The sequence below is a fragment of the Spermophilus citellus genome (genome assembly GCF_964194105.1).
Source record: "Spermophilus citellus genome assembly, chromosome: 9".
NCBI classification, from domain to species: Eukaryota; Metazoa; Chordata; class Mammalia; order Rodentia; family Sciuridae; genus Spermophilus; species Spermophilus citellus.
In genome coordinates, this window is record NC_138191.1 from 103,786,055 (window position 1) to 103,800,720 (window position 14,666).

Sequence of the window (14,666 nt, forward strand, 5' to 3'; positions counted from 1 at the left end):
TTGGTGCTTGTAAAGGACCAGTGGGGGAGGACCGGCAGAGACTGGAGGCACGGAGGCTCTTTCTGTGATGCCTGCAGGCAATGAGACCCAGAGAGGACACCCATACAAGGTCACCCAGCACCAGATCCCAGCTCTGCCAGGCAGCACAGTGCCCCATGTGGCAGCAGGGACACATGCAGCTTCAGCTTGTAGGCTCTGCGTGTACCTGTCAAGCAGCTAATGTACCCTGGGGAGGTAAGTTGGGACAACAACCCAACAATCCATTAACTCTCAGAGGCTAACCTCCTGGGCCTCCGTTTTCTTTTTCTTTTCTTTTCTTTTCTTTCTTTCTTTCTTTCTTTCTTTCTTTCTTTCTTTCTTTCTTTCTTTCTTTCTTTCTTTTTTTTTTAACAATACTGGGGATTGAACCCAGAGCCTTATGCATGCTAGGCAAGTTCTCTACCACTGAGCTGGTTCCCCAACCTCCTGCGCCTCTTAATTGTCCATTATTCCAGTTATTAGGAAGACAGAGCAACAGCCTGGCTGCAGTTCAGGGCAAGGAGGGAGCTGGACCAGGTGGGCAGGACCTTCACCTGCCTCAGGAGGTGAAGGTCCTGCCCACTCCCTTCCCCTAGGAGTGGGACGCCTGACAGCCTACTCCAGGCTCTGAGAGAGACCATGGGCTTCTTTCCTATTACAGTGGCCTAGGCATGGAGCTGAGATGGTAGGAGGAGGTGTGAGTCCAGGGGTGCCCAGGTTCTAGAGGACAATAAAGGCCTTTGATCTATTCCTGAACTGCTTTCTTGGAAAATAGGCTTCTTTCCCTCCCCTTCACACCTGCCCCTATCTATCCCATCTTAGGCTAAGTTGTCTGCAGATGTTACCAGGGTGGTTATTACTATTCCTTGAACCATAACCTTACTAAAATTCTCTGTACGCTAACCCTTGGATTGGGCAGCTGTTATTCATCCTTTTTTTTTTTAAACCCCACCCCCTTGGTAGTGGGAATGGAACTCTACCATTGAGTTCATACCCAGCCCTTTCTACTTTTTATTTTGAGACAGGGTCTCACTAAGTTACCCAGCTTGTCCTTGAATTTGAGATCTTCCTACCTCAACCTCCCAAGCCATGTGCCACTGCACTGACTTGTTCATCATTTTTAACAGATGGGACAAATGAGACTCAAAGAGAAGTCACTTTTCCTAGCTCCACACAGCTAGTGACAACATTGAAACCAGGGAAGCAGAGAAAGGACAACCATTTGCAATCAGGAAGGCAGAGTGGAATAGTGACTGTTGGAGTTTGATAGATTTGGGTTCAAAGCCACTCTCTGCTGCTTTCTAGCCAGGAAACCTCCCTGAGTTTCCAAGTTCCTCAGTAGTAAATGAGTTAATAATTCCAACTCACAGGACCCCTACAATCAGGGCCCTGGAGGACCATATACCTAGAGGAGCCTGATGGAGATCAGGGAAGGGATGGCTGCTGTCCTTGCTGTGTAAAGCCACTGAGTGGACAGGCAGGGAAACAAGGACAGGGTCCCAGCTATGTATTGTCCTAGAGGTGGTAGTTGGTAGGCACCTGAGATCCCCAGACTTCTTGGGGGGGGGTGGCAGTAGGGCAGGCAAGGCAGGGTATTGAGCGGGTGGTGGGTGTTAACAGGCTGAGAGGTTCATCATGGCAGGTTCATTAGGCCATCCCAGCAGGACCCTCTCATTGGGCCTTGCTAATGAGCCTCCACTGGATTATCCGCTCCCACCTCCGCTCAGTTTACTCTGTCAAATCGAGTTTGCATTTTAAATGGGAATTTGACAAGAAGGGCAATTTGTCTGCTGACGAGGTTAATGGGTGTTAGCCCTGAGGACTGGGGAGGGAGGACCCATGGCCCTGCATAGTCTGGCCTCTGTTCAGATCAATGACCCAAGGCTGCTGCTCCTCCCTCCTCTGCAGCCACTCTGGGCCTCTCTGTACCCAGAAGCTGTCCCTATGTCTAGCTCACTGCCTCCAGGCAGCCTTCCCAAAAGAACACTGACTAGGGCCACCTCTAGTGGTCAGACAAGGTGACATCCACCACCACCTGGAATTTCTGAGAGCTGGGCCATGATACCCCTCTCAGAATAGAAACCTGGCCTCTCAGACCCAGGCGTCAAGAGCAGAACCAGGTTTTCCCTCAGAGTTGGGCTTCCAAGGATTGGGCAGTGTCTCTTCTCTCCTGCCTCGTTCCCATATCCTCTCCTTACGGAACTTGAAGTGGAGTCAGTGTGGCCCCACTGAAACCTGCATTTTGGTGCTGGGATAGGGGCTGGTTGGCAAGGTTTTGAAGCTATCATCTCTAAACTTGGGTCCCATGTTGGAGCTCTCAGAGAGCTGGGAACACTTCTGGAACTTCCTAAAGGACTCAGGCCAGGATGGTGTGGGGCTGTGAAAGATGATACTTTGGCCTCCCCTTCCTTGCAGGGGCCCAGCGCCCTTCCCCACCCTGGCTAATGTGCCACAATTACCTCCTAAGTGCCCAAACAAATGTGGCTGCTGGGGAAAGTGACACAGGCTCCAGGTGATGGATTCGTGCCATCGGGGAGCCGGGCGGAGCGGGCCCCAAGCGGGGGGGCAACACTAATATTGTATCAGCGTCGGCGCCGGCGCCACGAGCCGGTGATGAATATGTGTCACTTTACACGGCGCACACTCGGGGGCCTGGCTGCGCAGGCATGGAAAATAGAGTGTCTGGGATTAATGATATTGAAAATGATAGAGAGCAGATTGGAAATGGCTTCGCCCGCCCGACCCGCAGAGATGGAAACGTACCTCACAGCTATCTGCCCAGGCCCGGCCCCCACCTGCCCCCCCTTCCACCAGCTGCAGAGGCTCACGATGAGGACCCTGAGTCTTGGCCCTGCCAGCAGCTCCTTGGGATGGCACATTTGAGGGCGGGTATACTTGTGAGCAAAGTCATAGGGCATCAAGAAAATCTCACTCCCTGGCTGACCTTTGACCTTGGTCTTGGATGAGCCACCCAGAGAACCTTGACCTTGTCGGTAGACCAAGCCCTGACCCCGCTTCTAGCTGAGATCTGCCTCTGGCCACATAGTAAGCCTGTGGAAGCCTGAGACTCTCACAAGCCTGAGAGGGCTGGGATAGCAGAGCCGGGTATGTGTGTGTGTGTGTGTGTGTGCATGCATGCATGTGTGTGCGTGTGTACACATGTGCACTGATGAGGCCATAGAGTGTGGATCCCTCAATGCCAGAGGGGAGCTCAGAGCCCAGGGTGTTACTCCATGGAATGGACTCATGATCAAGTAAGCAAGTGAATAGGTGTCTTCTCCATTAAAATTTGTTTATATTTATTGGTTTTGATGACTATGTCTGCACACGTAAGTACATATTTGTAGGAGTGTGTGTGTGTGTGTGTGTGTGTGTGCACGCGCGCGTGTGCTTGTCTGTTCACAAATACACCTGTGGGTTGTGTCTGGCATGCACAGGAAAGTGGGTAACTGGATCTGTCCCTTTGTGTGTCTTAATGTGAAAAGTTAGTTTGCATATATGCATGAGTGTGGCTTATCTTAGACCACTCTGCATGGGAATGAGTGTGCCTGAGTGAGTCAACATATGTGACTGTTTGTGAGTATGTATCTATGAGAGTGTATGTTATGCTTACCCAGAGATGGAGAGAGTCCAGTGTGTGGGCCTCAGCAAAGGATAACGCTTTTTTATGAGGCCTAACCCTGTTCATTCCCAGCATCAGGATAAGATACCTTTCTCTGTTGGAATAGGATCCATCACACAGAGATTTCAGCAAGTTCCCCAGATGGACAGAAACCCTGAGACCATCAGCTTAGCTCAACATCCATCTCAACATCAGTCCCCATCCAACCAAGATGAGGAGGATATACTCACATCCACATCATTTGCTCATTTCACAAATACCTCCTAAAATTAAAAAAAAATTAGTTGTAGATGGACACACAGTATCTTTATTTATTTTTATGTGGTGCTGAGGATCGAACCCAGTGCCTCACACGTGTGAGGTGGGCTCTCTACCAATGAGCTACAGCCCCAGCCCTCCTAAATTTTTTTTGATGGTACAGGTACTGTCTCTGATGAACAGGATGAACATGGTTCCTAACTTCAGGGAAAGAACAATCCATCAGAGGAGTCTGACAGTAAACAAGTAAAGAGCTAAGGAAACAAATAATAAAGTGTAAAAGTGCCACAAAACAATCATTCAGAAGACCATGCGGGAGAGTCGTGGGGTGACCTGTCATTTGATGAGATGATCAGGGTCAGCTCCTCTGCACAATGACATTTGGGCTGGGGAGGAAGAGCCATCCCTGTGGAAAGAAAACAGAATGCAAAGGCCCTGGGCATGTTCAGGAGGCAGAAGCCAAAGGAGAGACAGAGGGGAGGGTATATCCAGAAGAGACTTAGGTTTTGCTTTCAGTGGGATGTGGAATCTTGGAGGGTTTAAGCCAGAGACTGACATGATCATATTTGCATTTTCCCGTGGTCACTCAGCTGGAGTAGGGCTTGGAAGGACAATTATAGGTGTTGAGAATAGAAGCTGAGAAGCCCTTGAGGAGTCTGGCATCAGCTTCAAGTCCAGGGTCTCAGGTCTATACCCTGGTGCTTCACTGAGTCCTTCCCAGCAAAGCCTTAGGGCTTTGGGGACTTTGGGGGTCCTGCACACTCTCTCCTGAGCCATGCCACTCTAGTCCTGCCAGGACCATCCTCTTCCTCTGCTCTCTTTCCCACAGGATTGCCTGGAATTGTCCCTTCCCAAGATGGGTGACTTCCCAGCCCAGGTCTCAGCCAGAGAACCATCCCTGAGGAAGCTAGGGGGATGGATCCCACAGAGACCATGAAGGAGGTCAGTACAAACGTGGTGAGAAGCCCCAGTCTGAAGAGAGAGCCTAGGTACCCAGAGCCCCAATTCTGAAGGAAGAGCCAATAGTTCCCAAGACAGCCTCACTCCCAACTGTGAGAACCCTGTGTCCCTTCCAGATCCCATCATCCTGCTCTGCAGAGGGTCTACCTCCTAAAAGAATTGAGTGCCACGGTGCCCTCCACCAGCACAGTGCTGACACATGGGAGCAGAGAGGAAGGACTGCAGCAGGGCCCACACTGGGTTGGGGTGGAGTCAGGCCACCAGTTGTGTCCCCATACAGAGGCAGAAGCCAAAGGAGAGACAGAGGGGAGACAGATGGAGCTGGTGACCTGACTCCACCCCCAGGCTCAGTACACCCCACCTATCCTGCCAGGTGCCAGGCAAGGTTCCAGTTGGCAGTGATTTTTGTATTTGGAGTGGGAAAGAAGGGGCTGGGCCCTCCTGGGGCTTCCCTCTCCCTCTCTGCTTCAGTCTCTGCCTACTTGCCCACCTTCTCTCCCGATCTCTCTCTGTCTCTCTGCTCCTCTCTCTCCTTCCTTCCCTGCCTCTCTCTCCCTGAGTCATTTGCAGAGCGGAGATGGCCTAGCCCATCTGGGAGCGAGAGCGCTGCCCGGTGACGGAGGCGCAGGTAATAGCCGAGTGGAGGAGAGAGACGCGGAAATTTATGACATTGAAAATGACTGAGAGAGAGTGTGTGTGTGTGAGTGTGGGAGAAGGAGAGGGCAGGAGGGGGCGGGAAGGGAGAGGGAGGGAGCACACAGCTTTCTCTTAGCACTGGAGACCCTACCCCCTCCAAGGGAGCCCAACCTTGTAGAGGAGAGAGGACATGGGGGAGGGGGAAGGGGTTGCCAGACCAGAGACAAAGGCAGATAGACAGACAGACAGATGGTGGCATAGAAAAGACAAGTGAATGGAGGAGAAGGGAAGGAGCAGGTGAGATCAGCCAACAGGAGAAGCAAAGCAAGGCCTGAAGCACTGCTGGAGAGGTGTCCGGGCTTCTGGCTGGCTGTGGCGCCTGCATGTCCCTGCCTGCTCCCCCTTCGGGAGCTCTGGGTGTCCCATGTATGTGGTAGCATGGAACCTGGAGTCTGAACAGGAGGTTTCCTAAGGGACAAGGCCCCAAACAGGCCAGACACACTTCAGTTGCGCAGCAGTTCAGTGGCCAAGTGGGGACTGAATCCGGGACTCCTTCCTCCCAGCAGGGCTTATCTTCCCCAGGTGTTGGGGTGTGGGGAGCCAGACCTAGATGGACTAGATCTTGTAACCATCCCCCAACAGCTCTTCCTTTTGGACCATGGAAGGCAGGGGAATGGCCTGAACGACCCCACATCCTTTTGTTAGAGGAGAATCTGTTCCTTTAGATGCTGAGCCCATCCATAATTTTCTGTGCCTCAGTCACCAACAGACCACCCAGGATGCTATTGCTGGGGACAGGAGTAATTAAACATTCATCAGAGAGCTGAGCCCCCACCCCCAGTGGTGGCCACCCCAGACTCAGTGGATTATACTCTCCGCCCTTCTTGGCCCCTTCCTATTAACTCTTGGTTCTCAAGCAGCTGAGTCCCCTCCCAGTCACACATACCTTAACCCAGAACTCCATTCTTGCTCAGATACCCTCCCTCTCTGGACTTAGGTTTTCTCATCTGTAAAGTGGGAACAAAAACACCCATCTATGCCTGTCATCCAGGAGCTACTGAAGCAATGCCAGGGTTTAGAAATAGACCTTGATCTTGAGATTCTTCTCCACCTGAGAGTGTGGGTCATCTGAATCCTGGAGGAGCTCTCAGTAGCTCAAAAGTGGGTGAAAGTGAGGGAGACAGGACTCCCAAGTTTACACACACACACACACACACACACACACACACCTCCCAAGGAAACAGGGATTATCAGGTACTCAAAAGGTAGAACCCTCCATGCCTCCAGCAGGCTGAGGCCTCAGACAACTGGGGCATTACCCCAGGCATGCAGTCAAGGAGGTCTAAGCCAGGCTCTGTTTTGCTACCCAGGCTTGAGCCATGCACCAGGCCCCTTGTCCTGCCAGATGTGACAGGACAGGCACCTTGAAGATCTTAGAGACCTGGCCCCATCTCAATAAATATTGTTGATTGAATGAGAGAGAGAGAGAGAACTGACCCCTACCCTCAGCAGCTTGGGCTTGACTTAACAAGTGTCCAAGTTTCCCCAACTGAAAAGGCCACTCCTCATTCCACAGCCCTGCCCCCTTCTCTCTACCAGCCTTTCAGGGAGGCCCCATTCACACCCCCATCCCATCCTACCGGCATCCTGTTGTCCTACTCTGGTTTTTCCTTCCTTCCTTCCTTCCTTCCTTCCTTCCTTTTGTACTAAGAATTAAATCTAGAGGCACTTTACCATTGAGTAAATCTCCAATTTACTCAATTTTACTCAAAGTTCACAATTTTTAATTTTGAGACAGGATCTCACTGAGTTGCTGAGGTTGACCTTGAACTTGCAATCCTCCTGCCTCAGCCTCCTGAGTAACTGGGATTACAGGTGTGTGCCATCACCCCCCCCCCCCTCCCTCGACTTGTCCTACTCCCTGTACTCTCTACTGGAAGCCTTTTTTGGATTAGTCTCTCAAGCCCAGCACATCTGAAGAACTGTATATTGCAGGGATTGAAAGCACCATATTTAGGGCCAGAAAAGCCCCAAATCACAGCTCTGTGACTGGGTGATTAGCTCGGTGACTTTGGGCTTTTCATTGAATGTCTCTGAACCTTATTTCCTTATCCCTATCTGGAAAATAGGGCTATCAATGCCTGTCTCCAGGATTTTGGTGAAGATACATAGTGAGGCATGGAAGTGACTGGCACAGAGGAGGTACTTGACAAATGCCAGCAGGCATCAGGGCCCTCTGGTGTCACACTGAGTTGTCTTAGCTTTCAGCTGCACTTAGAGGCAGCTGAAGTTGAGAGCTGAGGGCAAGCAGAGGAAGGAAAGCAATGGAGCTTCAGGACGATCCTGTGCACTTAAAAGAGGGGAAGCCAGAGCTACAGTAGGAGAGACTCAAGTTAGCCCCAAGAGGTACTTCCCATTAGGAGACCCTGGAAAAAGTCACATTTCAAACCCCAACCCCCACCCTGCCCTAGGTCCAGTCTGTTCTTATCCTAGAGGCAGCTCAGAAGTAGCAGCAGCTACCCTGTCTGGGGAGCAGAGGGGGAGGTGAAGAGTTCACTGGGCTCAGGGGCTGTGGGCCGCAGGCCTCCCACCCAGCCCTGATGCCCTGGCCTGGCCCATTGTGGCCGCATAAAAGGTGACGGATGGTTAATAGGGGAGATAACGGGATTCATAAGGGAAATTTATCGGTCACTCTGGTGGTATAAATATGTTTATAGCAGACCAAGGGGAAATGAAGAAGCCCCAATAAATCACTGTGAAGCCACCAGCTACTAATAGACGAGCGGCCACGGGAACCCCAGCATTGGTGCTTGCAGACACCCCCTCTGGCTGCCCGCTAATGGCATGGCGGGGCTGCAGACTCATCAGGCTGGACGCCAGACCCACACCTAGCAGGAACAAGACTCCAGGGGCCATCCCTGCTGGACCTGGGCTGCCCTGCCCCCAGCCCTGCTGTGGATCTGGACTCAGCCCAGACTGGAAGGGCTGAGAGAACTGAGCAGGGGGCACAGAGGCCAAAGCCAGGAGGCTCCGTGGTGCAGAGTGATTCAGAGGCTCTGAAGTCAGAGATGGCTTCAAAACTTGATGCTGCCAGTTTCCAAGATCCGCATCTTTTGGAATTTTGTCATCTGCAAAGTTTAGCAACCTTCAAAAGCTGTAGTTTGGAGTCGAGTAAGCTGGCCTGTGGGACACAACTGTCATTTCAACGACTCAGAAGTCTGAGGCAGGAGGATTGCAACTTCAAGACCAGCCTCTGCAACTTAGGGACACCCTGTCTCAAAACAAAAATGTAAAAATACTAGGGATATAGTGCAATGGTAAAGTGCCCCTGGATTCAATCCCCAGACCACCAAAAAAAGAAAAGTAGAGCGATAATCCACTATCACTATTACTTGAGGCCTTGTAAGCTTCATTAAATGACAGCTATTATTATTATTACCTTAGGTATGTTCTCCCCCTTTAAGGAAAGTTCTGTGTAGGCATGTGAATATTCATGGAAAGTGGGCAGCATCCTGTCTATTTGATAGATGAGGAAACTGAAGCTCAGAAGTTAAGAGGTTTGCCTGAGTTTATACACTAGAAGGTTCCATTTGAATCCCATCCTAGATTCTTCTCCCATCCTCTTGTAGATCCTCTGCTCCTTCCTTGAAGACTCCCTATTCTCTCTCTCAGTAGAGGCCTAGGAAGGGACCCTGAAGCATTTTGTTTAAGGCCATGGGAGCTCTAGCAGTGACTACTGGTGCTGATGATATTGGCTTCACCTCCCCATCTACCCCTACCTCCCACGGCCCTGATACTTCCCTCTTCCTTTCCTTTTCTGCATAGCAAAGGCTGGACTCATTTCCTAGGCCCTCACCCCAGCACTGTGCTTGCCTGAAATCTTCCTTCTGATCTGTATGGGAGGCCACCTCTGAGCCTACCCACTCTGCCATCTGGTTCACAGACAGACTGTCTAGGCCAAAGTCCCCTCTAGCCCAGTTCCCTTCCTTCCTTCCTTCCTTCCTGTCTCTCTCCAATGGACACAGTATTTTGCAAGATGGACAAGGCCCATCCTAATGATGCCTGCTGCCTCGTGGAGACCCAAGGTCTGGATTATAGAATAGAATAGGGGTGTGTGCTGCTGATAAGGCAAGTGCAGAATCTAGGGAGGCCCAGTATCAAGGAATGAGTGGCTTGGGTGGGTGTGAGCAGTGGGAATAGTGGCAGACAGGACCTCCTATGCCTACTAGGGTTGGTTTTGCCATTTCTCTCTCATTGTTGAGGGATCATAAACACACCCCCATATCAGGCTCCATCCTCACCTTGTCCCTGTTCCTCACACCTCCTCCCTTTCCTCCTGGTCATTCTTCACTTCCACACTGGACAACAAAGCAGTCTGCTCTCCAGTTTGCTGCCAAGATGACCTGGCACCTCTGCAAACTACTGCCCCCTGGCTTTCCACTCTGTTCTCTCCAGAGCCCCATATCTGGCCCAAGACTTCCAGTCTAGGGGCCTCCCTTCCCGGGGCCTGGATCCTTACTCAGACACCCAAGGAGGGGGCCCAGGGATTTGAAGGTCCTGAGGACCTCACCTCTCACCCCTGCTCTACCGAGAGAAGACAGGAGCTGCCTTCGCCCTCCTCGCGCTCCCCGTGTGTCTGCTGCGTCTGTCTGTCTCTTCTTCCCGGCCCACTTTCGGGCTCCCTGCTCTGCGGTCTCTGGCTCCCAATCCCTCCGTCCCTCTCCCCGTCCTTCTCCCTCCCGGTCTCGGGCTCGGTTGCTCCGACTCTCTCCCGCCCGAAGCGCGCTCCCCAGCCGGGCGGGGGAAATCGCTCCGTAAATAGGCGGATGGCCCCGGGCGCTGCGGGCGCAGACACTCGTTTTTAGAGCCGGTAATTGACTCCTTTCAGTTGATAATTCATGGCTTGCATATGCGCTTTAATGCGGGCGCCCGGGGAGGCGCGGCGGGCGGGGCTGCGGTGCGCGGAGCGGCGGCGCGGCGGGAGCGAGCCCGGCTCGGCCCGGCTGGGGCACCGCCGTGGGCCGTCGGGGTCCGCCGAGGGAGGGCGCCGGGGCCGAAGAAAGGCTCCGCGTCTCTGGGCCCGCGAGGGGGACGCGGGACTGGACGGACGGAGCCTTCTAACGGAATGGCAAGAGGGGCCCGCGGGCACTGTGTCCCCCGCAGCCAGAGGGGAAACTGAGGCCCTGAAAGGCGCCCTTCTCACCCCACGGCTCGCAGCGCGGAAGCAAGATCGGGCCTCGAGGCGCCCCTTCCCGAAGGGCCTCGTGAGGAGCCCCAGGCCCAGCCTCGGTAGAACCCACCTTCGTTCATCCCCAGAGTTTCCCTGTGTCTGAGCTAAATTCTTCCGCAGAAGTGACCCACCCTGTTGCTGTCTCCCAAGTTCCCACACCAGGGCCCGGCGCTCCCCAGGGAATTCCAGGCACAGTCCCCAGCAGACTCCCCAAGTCCCTTCTACCTCTGTTGGTCTGGCTCCTCCCGAATCTGCGGCAAGCGCGATCTTTAGTCCCATCTTACAGAAATTTAGAGTATCTGGGAGCCCTGCTCAAGGTCGCAGAGAGGACAGAGCCAGATCTGGACCTGTAGGTCCAGATCTACCTGTTCCAGGGGTTCCCATATGCACCCACACAAGGACCTAAGGCGCCCCCATAGCAAAGAACTCTAAAAGTGCATGGCTTGCCCACAGTCCCAGAAGAGGGAGTGATTTCAGATAAAGATGGTGCCGGTGTGTAGTGGGTCAGGAGCTAGAGGTTAGGGGTCAACACTGGATCAGGGGGTGAAAAGGAAGGAGGTTGTAGACCCCATACTTCAGCTCAAGAGCTACTAGATAGAGAAAGTCCAGCCTGAAGAGAAGTCTGGCCCCAGGACGGGACTTCTCACTTAGCCCCTTGAACTGATGTCTGACACCCCCTTTCCCAAGACTAATTTCAGTCAAAAAGAAAATTCCACCTACCCCCACCAACCCACTTTTTTTTTTTTTTGTACCAGATTTTAAACCCAGGGGCACTTAACCACTGAGCCACATCCCAAAACCCTTTTTTTTCAGGGGTGGGGGCTGCCAGGGATTGAATTTATAGGCACTCCATCACTGAGCCACATCTCCAGCCCTATTTTGTATTTAGAGACAGGGTCTCATTGAGTTGCTTAGTGCCTCACTTTTTGCTGAGGCTGGCTTTAAACTTGTGATCCTACTGTCTCAGCCTCCCAAGCCACTGGAATTTCAGGTGTGCTTCACTGCACCAGACCCCAGCCCTTTAAAAAAAAAATATCTTGAGACAGGATCTTAATAAGTTGCTTAGGGCCTCACTAAATTGCTGAGGTTGGCTTTGAACTTGTGATCCTACTGTCTCAGCCTCCCAAGCCACTGGAATTTCAGGTGTGCTTCACTGCACCAGACCCCAGCCCTTTAAAAAAAATTATCTTGAGACAGGATCTTAATAAGTTGCTTAGGGCCTCACTAAATTGCTGAGGCTAGCCTCAAACTTGTGATCCTCCTGCCTCAGCCTCCCAAGTCACTGGTATTACTGGCTTGCGCTATTAGACCAGCCACCCCTTACATCTTAAAATCGGCAAATGTTTAACCACAGCCAAAACACCTGGCTTATTCTTTCATCCCTTTCTCTGTCCCTCCATCTGTGCAACGGGAATTGGAGAATCTGACTCGGGAAGCCAGAGTAACAGTGGATCTGAGAGCAGAAAGCCTGGCTGTCTGGGCTGTGTGAAGCTCAATGCTGCCCCCTGGTGTCAGGATGTTGCAACCTGAAGTAGGACGCAGGGAAAGGAGGCTGAGGTAGAGAATCCCTCAGCTTCCAACCTTCTCCAAGCCCCTTAGACCTCCATCTTGTGGGAGAGGGAGAAGAGAGCACAAGCCCTGCTAACCCTATCTGTGGGGAAACATGAGGCCCCTTCTCTAGCAGAGATCTCAGACTGGGTGGTAGAGCTGGAGAGAGGGGAACACCTCAATGAGATCAGTGTCCAGTTTGCATGGGGATATGATCCCTCAGAGTCAGAAATGTCTCTCTGGTCTTCTAAAAACTTTTAATTAAGACCTTCTTTTCTTTTTTCTTTTTCTTTTTTTTTTTTTTTTTTTTTTTTTTTTTGCGCTGGGAATGGAACCCAGTGCCACTTAAACACTGAGCCATGTCTCCAGCCCTTTTTAAATTACATATTTTATTTAGAGACAGGTTCTCGCTGAGTTGCTTAAGGCCTTGCAACATTGCTGAGGCTGGCTTTGAACTCACAATCCTTCCTGCTGCAGCCTCCCAAGTCTCTGCCATCGTGCTCAGCTAATTAAGGCCTTTTTCTACCTGAAATTTGGCCATTTGTGTTCAAAGGAGTTAAGATGGACAGATGGAAAGAAGGAAGGAAAAATGGAAGTTTTTCATTCCTTTGCACTGAGATAATATATCCAGAAGGCTTCTGCTATCAAACACATGGAGGAGTAAGCTCATTCATTTGTCTAGTTGGCCAGAAGTAATCATGGGAAAGTTGAAGGGACCAAGAAAAGCTTCCTGGAAGAACTGGCATTTGTTACAGTTTTGAAGGGCAGAGAAGACAGTAAAGATGTTCAGTTAGAGGGAGCAGTATTATCAGAGGTGCAGAGGCAGAAGGGAAAATGTGCGCTATTGATGACAAGAAGCCTCCAGCTAGGCATGATCACACATGCCTGTAATCCCAGAGACGCAGGAGGCTGTAGCAGGAGGATTGCAAGTTCAAGGCCAGCCTCAGCAACTTTGTGAGACCCTGTCTCAAAATGAAAAGGTTTGAGGATGTAACTCAATGGTAAAGCACATTTGAGTTCAGTCCCCAGTACAAAAAAAAAAAAAAAAAAGATGTGGTTGTGACTCAGTGGTAGAGCACTTGCCTAGCATGTGTGAGGCACTGGGTTTGCTCCTCAGCACTAAATAAAATAAATAAATAAAATAAAGGTATTATGACCATCTACAACTAAAAAGAATTTTTTTTTAAAGGCTCTAGCTTACGGGAATGGAAGGAGGCAATGCTGTACTGGAGACATGGAAAAGGAAGCTTTGAGGATCCTGGGGAGGTGCTGAATGTCAGGCCAAGTGGGAAAAACTCTGGTCTGGATGGCAGAGTTCTGGGTGCTAGCCCCTGGTGCTCTGAGTGGGTACCACTCCCCAGCTTTGCTCTCAGGAATCTTCTCCAGACACCACTGGGAGCCATGACATGTTCCCCATCAGGGTAGTGCCCAGGAATCTCAACTCATAGACCGATCAGACTGGCAGGTACCATGGACCTTATCAGATCTAATCCCCTGAATTTGCAGATGAGAAAACTGAGGCCAAGAGGAGAAATGACTTTCCAGCAATGCACAGCAAGCCAGTGGCAGAGGTCTCCATTCCCTCAGCTTTGGGCTCTTTTCCTTTTACTACAGTCTAAGGTGGCATCTGGGGGAATGAACTGGAGGAGAGCCACTGGGAACAGAGATTATGAGGCCAGTCAGCAGAAAATGTTTATTGAGCTCCTTACCCTGCTCCTATCTTGGACCAATCAGAGGAGTTCATGTGTTGTGCACCCACACAGGGGGACCACAAAGAAAATCAATCTGGTAGAGTCGCATGAGGCCCATATGGTATTCATGAGAGGAACAGGCATCAGGAGCAGATAAGGGTGAGGATCTAGGAAGGTCTCCAGGAAAAGAAATGACCTTTGATCCCCTTGGATTCTTGACCGTGGTCTCCACTTTCTTCATGAACTAGAGACACAGCTCCTCTTTCCACAATGAAGCAATGTGCTGCCCAGCCACCAGAAGTCCCCTGATCCTCTCACAGCCTGTGGGAAAGAGGATGCAGGAGCCCAGACTGCTTCCTGGTTGCAGGCCCTTTGCCACCAGCCCTCTTCATCTCCTCTACTATGTTGGGCCCTTGTACCAGGAGCTGGCCGAGGTGGTACCTTAGTGCAAACATCTCATCCCCGATCTATACTGTGGTAAAAATGTCGTGGGTCTTAGAGTTCCAGTTCTCAGTGAAATCTGAAAAGGCTGTGCTGATTTTGTGTATTGTTCTCTAGGGTTAAGGTATAAAACTTTCTCCCTGTCCAGAACGCTAACTATAATGATAAAATACAAACTGAGCACCCACCCAATGTTAATAAATCCCTGATCCCAAACCTGGTTATATTTTCACAGTGAAAATATTGCCCTGACCCCAAACAC